Source organism: Thermobia domestica, chromosome 17, assembly GCF_964235325.1.
Source record: "Thermobia domestica chromosome 17, izTheDome1.hap1.1, whole genome shotgun sequence".
NCBI lineage: Eukaryota > Metazoa > Arthropoda > Insecta > Zygentoma > Lepismatidae > Thermobia > Thermobia domestica.
Genome location: NC_137470.1, coordinates 2,372,331 through 2,386,348, shown reverse-complemented (window position 1 = coordinate 2,386,348; position 14,018 = coordinate 2,372,331).

The following is a 14,018-nucleotide window of genomic DNA, read 5'->3' as shown; positions in this document are numbered from 1 at the left end:
TATAGAATTAAATATGTAAATAGTAGACTGTCTAAAGGTACCATGATCTCGTAACCTGGTCATAATATCCTCAAATATGCCCATAAGTTTTCACAAGACCTATCTGTTGATACTTCTACGTATATATAATGTAAATATGGGAATAAGTTATTAAGAATATTCTAAATATAGTAAATATCTTATTTAAATATATCTATATATGTATATAAATATGTCAATATTGTCACTAGAATATTGTAGACTATATAACTACAATAAAGCGTTACAATTTACGATATTATGTTTTATTTATATGACTATATCCAAACAAAATATAGATATATTACGAAGTATCTGTATTCTATATAAGATAGAGGAAAAATACGTATGCTTCATATAAGGTTATTTATACATATTTACCATATTTTATATTCCTACAATAAATCATACTAAGTTGGAAACCATATTGACGCCGTAATGTATTCTACAAGATGAACAAGCATCTTAGAAGTAAGTAAAGGTATCAATATATGACATTAAAATACTGTAGTGAAAAGATATCTATAAGTAAATGTCTTATACCACAGTGATATCCTTTGTGCTTCAAATACCACTAGGACATGTCTAACAAGCATCGACGTACGTAAAAATCACAATATATACATCCTAACATGCTATTCAAGGTAATCTAAAACACTTATGTACATAAGGAGTCACAATATAAGTCTACAATATAATCCAATATTAATATAATGCAATCAGTTCAGGCGTTTGCATTCACCTAGCATATCACCAGAACAAGATATACAACTCTACATTACGATAAAATGAGGCTACAATCCAATGTTAATACAATACAACCAATATTAATACAATACAAACACTTCAGGTGCTTGCATCCAGCCTAGTATAGCCCCCTAAGGCCACGGAACCAACAACACGTGCTTAAAACACTTACATGAAAACATCAGACAATATGTCTACAATATGATACATATATTCCTGTCCCGATATCAAAACCAATATACATACATATACCCACTTACAAACTAATCACATATACATATATACATGTAATTTGTTATTCGTCTAAGCTTCGTACACCATTAGACCCATACAGTATCCAAAACATGATATTCTATGTTAAAATCCCATATCAGCTACTCATACATGTACCCACTTACAAACTAATCATATATTCATATATACATATAATTTGTCATTCGTCTAAGCTTCGTACACCATTAGACCCATACAGTATCCAAAACATGGTATTCTATGCTAAAATCCCATATCAGCTACTGAAAATACAATATCAATACATAAAAGACGTTTCTTACAGTTGCGCCCATTTCCTCTCACATTATCTCATACATTTATGTACAATATTTGTGCTCTATATTACATATATCCGCAATATACCTCTAAATATACGAAAAACACACAAAAAAAATCATTCTTTGTAACCCTTTCTTTACCACCTCATTAATATTCATTATCATCTCATTAATATTCATAAATAATTAATTCAATACTCTAGTTTTTAAAAGAATAAAATCATTTATGCAGAAATACCTTAAAGAAATCTTGTTTAAAGACTTCTTCCAAAAGCAAAAAAAAGGAAAGTTCCCTGTCGTAAAAATTTCATTCACTCTTTTTCCCCTTTGAAACTCAGGTAAGAAGGGTCAGTCTTTCTCTCCTTCTATGTGGCAAGGTCTTAACAAAATGCGTAACATGTCACACGCCAATTGAAAGCAACCCTTTGCTCAAAAGGAGAGTGCAATTCCCCCATGCAATCTTATGTCTGCTCCAACAGTATGGGGGGCAATACATTAACTTTTTACAAAGTGACATGTGACATTTAACTATCTGTTTCTTAAAATCTCTGTCCTCAGAATAATGACTGCTATTTCTTTTTTTCACATATTTTCATTCTCCATAAGGTAGAAGTCACAGCACAATTTAAACAAGGTCTTTTACTCAAAAAACGACATTAGAGTTCACCCCTCCATCACCCTGGAACACACACATACAAACAGGTGTCTCTATGTTTCTTTCTTTACTCCCCATCAAAGGGTTCTCTGCCTCTTTTGACTCTTAGCTTACATTTTGAAACTAAGTTATTTCACATGCTTTTCTCACCTCCCACGGTTAGACTATTCTCAGACATCTATATGTCACTTTTAAGTGATAGTTTCTTCTTTCTTTAAATGACAAAATGATGAAATTACGTGACAGTTACATAAGAGCTTCTCAATTACGTATACAAAGGTTCCTATTGATTTAAAAAAGGTATCACGCTGTTAGGAATGTTTACATATATCAATACAGCTACTCCTTTTTCCCTCCTCCTGTGCCCTTTCCCCTGTGGTTACCTCACCTTACGACATCCCATTCTTTCATTATATGTGTGTTCTTTCTTTAGAATTAGTTTCTTGAATACCAAGACCAACTGCGTTCAAGATTAACAAAAAAGACCTGTGTGGACATGTTTTGAAGTTCCTTCAGTTATTTTTTCACCACTTGAGCGAGGAGTAAGAAAGGACGAAACAAGTTTCTTAAAGGATTGGGGAAAACGGTAAGTAATCAGCATAAATTGTATAAATCAACATAAATTGTATTAAAATATATGATAAAACATATCAGAGGAAATTTGCATCCATTTTGGTGAGATTTGCGGTCTGTACACTAATTCTCGGAAAAAATGAGGGGAATTTGAAGCAATTTTGGTGAGATTTCCGGTCTGTGGGTGAATTTTGGTACAAAATGGCGGATTTTAGGCCCATTTTGGTGAGATTTGCGGACTGAGTTGGTGAGATCAACGGTCTATTCTACTTTCGCTTTCAGTTTTTGTTTTATATTGATAACGTTAAAACCTCAAGTAACTCATTTCTACCGTTTTGTTTGTCGAATCCCTTATATTAATGAACTCTCTCGAGAAAATCACACTATATACTTATCGTGAAAAAGAAAAGAAAAAGAAAAAAAATTAGAAAATTCGCATCCTTCCAAACGTTATATTTCGAAGTAACGGACATATGTATGTACGTACGTACTAACATTACGACATTTCAAGTTCCACTACGTGTTCCTAATAATAATAACATCTTAAAGAGGATCATGTTATATTTCCTGTAGTGGTTTCGAAACCAGAAGTTCTAGTATATTTATTTCAGTTCTGTTTTGAGTAGAAGGGTTACTGCCAAGGTGGAATATACTCTTGGAGCGCTTAATGAATTACCTAAAAGATGCCTTCTCACTATCCATTGTATAGCGCTCAATGTTATAACGGAAAGCGATTGATTTCTACCACTTCAAGTTTTAGTAAAATGATTAGAGTCGAGATAGAACATATTCTTGGGACAATTAATTAATTTCAGAAAATCTCTTCTCGCTATTTAGTATCGTTTTAATCTTTTATAATCAAGACTAAAATGGAACGTAGTTGAATTTTATTACTTCCGACTTGATTAGAAGTTGAATAGAGAAGACGATATTTATTCCCACATCACCATATTAATTCCCAAAACTGCTTCTTCCTATCCCACTATGTAGATTAATTTGAAGCCACAAGTCATTGGTTAATTTCTATCTATTCCAGTTTTACCAGGATGTTAAGGATGAAGCTGAAAGTTATCCTTGATACCCTTTATTGATTGCCGAAACCTGCTTCTTACTATTTATTACCATTTCCGCTCTACAGTGATCAACGTTAAAATCGGAAATAACCCATTTCTACCACGTCCAGTTGGCGAATCACCTCCATTAAGGAAATCCCTCGAGAGGTATCACTCTACTTAATTATTGCTAAAAGCAGAATTTTAAAAAATCGCATTCGTCCAAAGTTATCGTGTGAAGTAACGGTCGCACGTATGTACGTAGTATCGATAAGTTCCACTACGCGATCTCAATTCATACTTCATATACCCCCGCCACACACACACACTAGCATATGTACACACGGAAGTATACCTGGTAGTATCCACACGCTTACGCCGGAAACTAGAAACACACACAGACAGAAAGACATACAGACAGATAGACAGACACACACAGAGAGAGAAATTTTGTTGTACCTTTATACTGAATGCATCATTACCCACAAAATCAATTAAAAAACAAAAATAAAAAGGTTGTAAATAAAACTTTCAAAGATTGGTACCACTGCTGGGTGTACCACATGAAATTGTTCCATAATGATTAATTCGTAATATGATGTACATAGGTTTCTTAATGGTAGTATAACTTAATTGCCTTCAAATCGACTACAAATTTTGTAAAATCGAAGTCGGTGAGCATTATGGGAACAGTCTACTTGAAAAATACAGGGTGACCGCGTGACTATGTTACAAAATTTAAGATATGATTCCTGACACGGAAACAAGAAAAAAAGTTCAAATAAACTTTTGTCCAGCGTACATAATTTCGGAGCTACAAGGTGCCGAAAGCGTGGGAAAATGACATTCAAAGCTCTATAGCTCGACTATGGTGAATGATAGAGCTAATGCGGCATGGTCACGTCAAAGACACCGAAGTTGCTGTATTCAAAAATGCTTAGGTCGAGATCGTGCAATTCGTGCACAAGGGATTCCCCAAAGGAATGTAGGGATTCCCGGATAATCTGTCAAGAACGATGGCTCGAAAAGGATACGGATGAATAGCTGTCCCAACTGCTAGCAATAATGCGTCTGTACTAAGTCGATATCTCGCACAAAAACAAAATGGCGAAGAGTTTTATACGTATCATGTGTGGTTGCATAACGCGCACTAAATAAGAGTGGGAAACATGTGAATAAATTGGTACAAATGGTAAATACGTGATATTACGCTGTCCTATTATTGAACAGACGCTTTTAATAAAAGGTAATAGTCATGAAACTTACTAAAATGTTGTAAAAGGATCACACTATTAAAGTCTTTCTTCCATGTATTGTTGTCATTGAAAACAAATAAACAAAACTGAGCGAAACAACCATAATGCAAAAGAGGTTGTTTCCTAAAAACAAAAGTCACAAGAATGGGAATAATGTCTTCAATCAACATTTTACAGCAGGATTGAATGCAGCCAAGAACATCATCAATTACCTGTAAACGAGACAAATCTCCGAATTATCCTACAATAGGTGATGGACATGGCGTCCCTCTACTTCAACACAGGCGTTACAGCGTCGCAGTAAGTTCTGACGCATCCGCTGTAACAACCCAGGAGCTGTTCTTATAGTATCTATCACAGGCAGCGAGTATTCGTGCTAATAGTTCTTCTGCGTTGTCTATAAGCGTTTCATAGACAAGTGTTTTGACATGACCCCATAAGAAAAAATCAAGTGGAGCAAATCTGGGGAACGTGCAGGCCAATTACAAGGACCGCCTCTTCCAATCCATCTGTCACGAAACGTTTGATTCAAATACTCTCGAGCACTAGCTGAAAAGTGGGCTGGGGCGCCATCATGTTGAAACCACATCCGTTGACGAACACCGAGGGGGACATCCTCTAATAACACTGGAAGTATGTCTTGTAGGAATCTCGTATACACTGGTGCAGTTAATCGTGGTGGTAGTAAATATGGACCTATTATCTGATCACTGATAATACCCGCCCACATATTTATGGCGAATCGGTCTTGGTGACCCCTTTCCACAATTGCATAAGGATTTTCGTCTGCCCATACATGACTATTGTGACTATTAAATATATCGTCTTTCGTAAAACAAGCTCCGTCGGTGAAAAGCACGTAGGAAGCAAACTGCGGATCAATTACAGAGCGTTGGAGAAACCACTCACAAAACTGAACGCGAGGTTGAAAGTCAGTTGGACGTAAGGCCTGAACCCTCTGCGGATGATAGGGGTGTAACTGTGGTTCGTGTACTACTTTCCAAACAGTATCTTGTGCTACTCCCATTTCACGTGCTACTTTCCGGGTACTTACTGTTGGGTCTTGGGCGAAACGATCAAGCACTTGTTCTTCAAAGTCTGGAGTCCTTGTGGTTCTTCGTCTTCCTTGGTCGTAGTATTGAAGTTTTAAATTCCCCGTGTTTCGTAAGCGTTGAAAAAGTCTGGTAAACATAGTATGGGCTGGATGTCTTCTTTGTGGATACTTCAGTCGATATAACCTATCAGCTTCTCGACTGTTGCCAATTGCTTGACCGTATACAAATATCATGTCCGCAAGTTCTGCTATCGAATACTCCATTTGATCTCACATTCGAACAAGCAAAGCACAAACTACACTAAGGAACTCGTACGCTACGAACAAACCACATGAAGAATGGCCTTCCACCTTCCACAACGCCCTTTAGTAGGGTTGTCTTATACTTTCCTTACCTTCGATTGTTTTCTACGACAGAAGGAAGAACAAATGCTTGTGATCGAACCTGAAAACTGTGGCGTACTTCAGGTGATAACATCGTCTGTGAAAACAAAATATCTTCTAAACGATAACAATATGACGACATGTTAAGCATTCTAGACAAAATCTCGGAATCAGTCCTGCAAAACATCGGAAGCAGCGACTAAAACAAACGTCCTGATAAATTGTTTTTCCTTGTTCTTTTTCAATGTTCGGGTAACGCACATTACGGCTAATGATAAGAAACGGATATTTTACTCTTGTTCTCTGGCAGTGGTCACATTAACATGGGATGGCGGAACAATCCCCCTCTCGTAAAAAGTATCCTCGGCTCGTATCATCAAATAAAATAAAATTTCTGCCTGGAAGAAAGCACCCATATCCTCCGGTTTTTCCCCATAGTTTTACTTGCTTTCAATGACAAAACTACATGAAAAAAAACAATGTTAGTGTGGTGTTTGTATAAAATTTTAGTACTTTTCATGATTATTCCCTTTATTAAACGCGTCTATACGTACAATGAACTGGACAGTATACTATCATGTATTTACCATTTGTACCAATTTATTCACATTTTCCTTTTTATTTTCACACTATTATTTAGTGCACGTTATACAACCACACATGACACGTATAAAACTGTTCGCCATTTTGTGTTTGTGCGAGATATCGACTTAGTACAGACGCATTATTGCTAGCAGTTGGGAAAGCTATTTATCCGTATCCTTTTCGACCCATCTTTCTTCACAATTTATCCGGGAATCCCTACGCTCCTTTGGGGAATCCCTTGTGCACGAATTGCACGATCTCGACCTAAGCATTTTTGAATACAGCAACTTCGGTGTCTTTGACGTGACCATGCCGCATTAGCTCTATCATTCACCATAGTCGAGCTATAGAGCTTTGAATGTCATTTTCCCACGCTTTCGGCACCTTGTAGCTCCGAAATTATGTACGCTGGACAAAAGTTTATTTGAACTTTTTTTCTTGTTTCCGTGTCAGGAATGATACCTTAAATTTTGTAACATAGTCACGCGGTCAACCTGTATATGCAAATAAATATTAATATACTTCACGTTTTCCAGTGGGTGCAACAAAGCTTCGAATAATTTTTTGGTTTTATAATCATTAGCCGACGTAAGTATATATATTGACAACCCGCTCAATTCGTGCCTTGAAATGGGGATGCGAAAAATGAATTTAGCAGATCACCTTCCACTCACCATCTAGAATGAGTGGGCAAGTTACTGTTTTATATGCGAGAGGTTTTGCATAAAGCACATTCTTACTGGGGATTAAATCGAAATGACAACTCATAAATTCAATTATTGACTAACAGTTATATTTCTTATTTGAAGGTGTGTTGCTAGTGTAAAAGGTCGTGGATTCACTATCTCAATTTTGTTATTCTGTTCCGATAAAAGTACACGCGGGATCAAGACATTATATTGGCGCTCTATATTCCTATCGGGCTATAACAAGTACTCCTTGTTATTCATTGAATTAATTAAATTGACCTCCACTGTGGTTTTCGTTCTAGGTAACAACCGTACCTTGTGACCTAAAACCTATTTCGGTCTAATGCTGTATCTTAACCCAATCGATGCATTTTCTGATACTGATACAGATTCCTGTTCTTCCATCTTTCTAAACCGTGGTTTCCCAATCTCTGTATCGTTAGCTTATTTTGTCCATAATTTATCTGACAGTTCTGACTTTGCAGAAAGTCATTTCCGATCAAAACCTGATACGGAAAATCTTTCACTGCACGAAATTCTAAATGAAATGTTTGACCAGCCATCTTAAACTTTAAAATTGCTACCTTGTTTACCACTAACACATTCTGTGTTATACCACGTATTCGTGTCGATTTAGAAAGAACTTTAGCACTCGGTGGAATTAACTTTTCATTGAGGATTGATATTTGAGACCCTGTATCAATCAATGCCTTGTGTTTTCGCCCATCGACTTCTATCGGTACATATAACGTATTATTCTCGTTTACTGTAGAGGCTACAATTTCTCTAATTTTCGTCTTACTTCCTTAAATGCGCCTCCGTCATTTAGAGTATTACTTAGTTTAAATACGGTGTATTTTGAGCATAGTAATATGTTGTTCCGTTCACCTGATTCGGTACAACCGGTACGTACTGCACTTGTTGATTCGTCTGCCCTTGATTTTGACAATACGACTGACAATTACTTCGATTTCCACAACAATTTCCACGTTGTTGCCAAAAATTTGTCCTACGTGCTCCACGATTACCACGCCAATTGTTATTATTCCTGTATCCTCTCCTATTATTATAATTACCATTTCCTCTATTCCTATTAAAATTACCATTGTCTCTATTCCAACTTCTATTGCCGTTATTACGATAAAAGTTGCGTCCTCTACTTCTAAACTTCTTATTGCCTCTATAATTGTTTCCATTCTTTTGTTCTTTGGACACACTATCTCTTCTATCTTCTCTATCCTCATGGTCTTGAAATTTCGCGGCTAAAGTTAACTGTAACTTTTCAATCTTCTTCTCTAATTCGCCTAATTGGGTAATACTTTGGGGCTCTTGTTTAACTTTAACTTCGTCTCTATTCCTAATTTCTTTCTTGAATAATAACTTGTCTACTTCTAAGTCACTATCATCTTCTTCTACCTGCTCACGCATTATCTTCAATAGATCCTTAACCGTGCCCTTTCCATTTTCTCTTTTTAAACGTTTGTCAACCTTGCATTTATGTTTCTCTATTTTCTGAAGATCTTCGACAAACTTATCTATTGTAGAATATGAAATTGTCCCAACTTTCTCCATAAAATATGGCTGAAGGCCTCCTACTATAATTCCAATCTTCTTCTTGTCATCCATACTTGGATCTAATCTCTAGCACAATACCAACATGTCGTACACATAATTAATAATAGGCTCATCCTCGAGATGCAACCTTTCCCTAATCCTTTCCTCTATGTCCATGGTAACGTTCGTCCTAGTAAACTCTTCGATAATGTTTTTTCTGAAGCTCCTTATAACCTATATCATTGATATTCCTCCGTTTTAAAAACACCTTTATCCATTGCCTTCCGTTTCCCTTGAATACACTTGGCAAAAGCTCTTTCCTTTTATCTTCGTTCACAACTGCCATTTGACAATCGTCGTCAAATTCATCGAAAAACCCTACTATATCACAGTCCGTTTTTAAGTCAAATTTAGGTAACTTATTAACATCAGAATAGAACATCACGTTAGTCGTCATTTTGCTTTCTTTCGAAGTATTATTCTCACTACTAGATTGATTATTGTTTACGATACTACTTTCAATAGGAAAAATAGAATCGAAATCCTCAGAATATGATTTCGTTACCTGACTAGATGGAACATTCTCTACTGGTCCTAGTTTAAAATTTGGTTTACACCCTCTTGTTCGGTTACTTTTACTTATTTCTTTCTACTCGAACTCGCTATATTAAATAAACTTCCAACTTGTACACATCTAACTGCCTTTTGTGCCCTTGTGCGAACTGTGTCGTCACTCATTTATCTACTATTATAATTTAATACTTATTATTCTTATATCACATATATTTCGAGCATCTAAATATCAGATAGGGTGGGTGGGTGGTAATTATTCTTATTACTAACTTAACTATAACACGTGATCTAAAACGTGCTAACTAACAACCGAACACTTAATCTATAACGATATTTCGTGAAAACTTACTTATAACTACAAAAGAGTACTACTAAACATATCTTACTATTTTTCGAGAAAATACTAATGAGATTCTTAACGTATACTTCACCATGACAAAATGGTTGGGCGGTACCTAATATAACAATATCTGTTAACTACTCCTGCTGGGATTCGAACCCGAAGCATACTCCACCATGGCAAGGCAATTAATTGCACTTGGTTCTATGACAACCTCTTTTAACTACTCCTGCTGGGATTCGAACCCGAAGCATCTCCACCATAACAACCTGTTTAACGCGCTAGGATCGCTACCTTGACTTTAAGTCTGTCAGCATCTCCACCATGACAACCCTCTCAATTCGTGCCTTGAAGTGGGGATGCGAAAGATGAATTGAGCAGATCACCTTCCACTCACCATCTAGAATGAGTGGGCAAGTAACTGTTTTATATGCGAGAGGTTTTGCATAAAGCACATTCCTATTGGTGATTAAATCGAAATGACAACTCATAAATTCAATTATTGACTAACAGTTATATTTCTTATTTGAAGGTGTGTTGCTAGTGTAAAATGTCGTGGATTATATCGGATATCTAGAATCTTTGCCAGACGAGCAGTGCATACCAAGCATTCAGCATTTGAACTCTGAATTTGAAGTCACACATACCTTTACTGATGTCTTCAGTTGACGTTCCCTGATGTTGCTCTCCGGGGTGTTCTGTAGATGTCGATATCGCCAAGTTACAGCTCTGGTCAATAACTGGTCCATATTGGAGATGGCGTCTCAATCCAATGCTCTGGTATAACAAACGTTAACTGTTAGTTGTCTGAAGATCAGAGTACCGGTGTGGTGATTCACTTTGTACTTCAAATCACATTCGAAACTTAGCAGCGATTAACTTCTTCTTTCAATAACTCCGAACTATTCCATCGAAAGGCTCGTAACTACTCCCCTCTCGAGACCATCGATTTATAAATATTTATTTATGTAGATATATATTCTTTATATATTTTCTCAGTATTATGTTTCAGTTTTCATTTAGTTTACATATATTGTTATATATATCTACAGGGTGTTTGTTGATTCACGATCTCCAACGAGATCAAATTTGATAGCGTAGCTACCAATTTTTCAAGAAGGGGCATGTGGCAGAGCCAGTATTTTATTTAACAAAACTCTTAATTTAATAATTAATTTTATTTATTTTTGAGGATATTGGCTTTTTGTAAAATATTAAAATTGTTTGGTGAAGGAAATCAACTGTCATAATTCAGGTCAATGCAAGTTTGTAAATTATCTTATTTTGCCGTCAGCAGATAGAATAAACAAAAACACATAATTGGTAGTCTGCGAATGCAGGAAAGAAATTCATGAAATGCGTCGGCTATAACATTCTGTAAAATTACTAGTTGCATTTGTAACATGTTTGTGAACACAAAACACATTCACGGATATGTAAAAAATTGCCTAGAATCGGGAAATCAGAGCATGCCGAGTGTTGCAGTTTTTGTTCTCGAAACAAGGAAGGACTTTGTTTTTTCGAAAGAAAGGAGGACACACGTGCCTGACGTCAGACAACACCACCGAATTCCGGGAGTCAACATTGAAACAAAACCAGGGGACAGGAGGTCTCTAGAGGGGAGTAGTTACGAGCCTTTCGATGGAATAGTTCGGAGTTATTGAAAGAAGAAGTTAATCGCTGCTAAGTTTCGAATGTGATTTGAAGTACAAAGTCAATCAACACACCGGTAATCTGATCTTCAGACAACTAACAGTTAACGTTAGTTATACCAGAGCATTGGATTGAGACGCCAACTCCAAGGTGGACCAGTTATTGACCAGAGACGCCTGTCAGCTTAGATATCAACTTAGTGATATCGACATCTATAGAACACCCCGGAGAGCAACATTAGGGAACGTCAACTGAAGACATCAGTAAAGGTATGTGTGACTTCAAATTCAGAGTTCAAATGCTGTATGCACTGCTCGCCTGGCAAAGATTCTAGATATCCGATATAATCCACGACATTTTACACTAGCAACACACCTTCAAATAAGAAATATAACTGTTAGTCAATAATTGAATTTATGAGTTGTCATTTCGATTTAATCCCCAATAGGAATGTGCTTTATGCAAAACCTCTCGCATATAAAACAGTAACTTGCGCACTCATTCTAGATGGTGAGTGGAAGGTGATCTGCTCAATTCATCTTTCGCATCCCCACTTCAAGGCACGAATTGAGCGGGTTGTCAATATACAGGGTGGTTCAGTAATTTTGGACAGCCCTAAATAAATCGAAAACCAGCAGAGATATTACTAAGAGTTGGTGGATCCAGATACTTGTGGAAGGGGGATGTCTTTTGAGGTACAACACAATGTTACCAGGTCAACAGTGTTGCCATCTCAGTACAAAGTTGTATTTTTTAAATGGAACATATAGAAGATTATGCCATCATAAGAATTAGTACATAATGTGGATACCAACAAGCGAAATCGCACCTGTCAGTGTTGCCAAATAAGGAAGTTATAAAGCTTCAAAGATCAAGAAATTAGAGTTTCCGTAGAGCAAAACTAGCAAAAAGGCAAGAAAAATAATACGACGGAATGAAAACGAGGAACCACAAGAGTAAACAAAAGAACGCACAGCATCCAGTGAGTAACAGGGTTGCCACAGCAAAGGAGAAAACAATTGAAAATTTTGCAGTTGCCATAGGAGGAAAAGTGCCCATATGACATAATGCTGGAAACACCATAGAAAGTCCATGTAAGATTCAGAAGTTCTAATAGCGTTTGTTCGAAAGCGATATCTCTAACCGTTCCCGAGATAAACCAAAGGTGTGCGGGGTTTGCAACACTGCATAATTATTCTGTCGCCCTCCAAACTACAGGAGCGAGTAATGAAAATGACGCGCCCATCAAAGTGTAAGAACTACACGGGTCTAATCGTCAAATAGAAGGCAATGATACCTTTATGTTTACAAGAACATATGACAAAGTGTGGGTTTTTCCCCGTAACTCTTATAGGACACGGAGATATCATTGTCACACGTCTGTGAAGTTGCCCCGCTCACCTAACGAATTTTTCTTTTTCTTATCTACATCGTTTGTATATCGTTAGTTTACGTTAGTTTTGCTATAATTATCGTTAGTTTCGAAAAAATAAAATTTTTATTCAACAAATAAATGGGCAGGCAACTTCACTGTTCCCCACCCACAAACGAATTTGGCTAAGGGAGACGGTGACGATAAGAAAGGAATGAAAGTGTGGGAAAAATGTAGCATAATGTTGCCCACCACAAAACTATTTTTCGTGGTGTTTAAACCACGGACCACATACAGCAGAGGTGAACGCTCTACCACTGAGCCACCGCCCCTCTACTGGTATGAATCAGAGGTAGTTGGTTCGAGCTAATATGTTTGTTGACGTCACTGAACTGGGATTTCTAGCTTGGAACTTATGATGGCTTGTTTCGTTCCCTTTTATGGGTATAAAATTACCAAAAAAAAGTTTGATCTCTTTGTTGATGACCTATTACATTATGAATTAGTAGACCCCAGTAATAGTATAAATTAGTATTAGTATTAATATGAAAGCCGAAAACTTTGGAGTTCCTCCGTGGCTAACCAGTTAGCGTATGCGTCTTTAACGTGGGAGACCAGGGTTCGATTCCCGGAAGAAGCTCATGCGGTTTGGATTGTTATCCCTTTGATGAGTTGGACTAACTCTGGTGCACATGAAATCTTTAGTTTTACGTCCCACGGTTAGGCTAAAGGAGACGGTGACGATGAGAAAGGAATGAAAGTGTGGGAAGAAACTGGAGAACCTTGAGGAAACCCCACATGCTGTGTTTGCCTACCATAAAGTTCCCTTGGCGGGAGTTGTGTTTGAACCAGGGACCCTATACAGGAGAGGTGAACGCTCTACCATTGAACCACTACCTCCCTTACTGGTGCGAATGAAGTAGAGGTATTTGGTTTGAGGTAATGTGATTGTTTGACTTCGG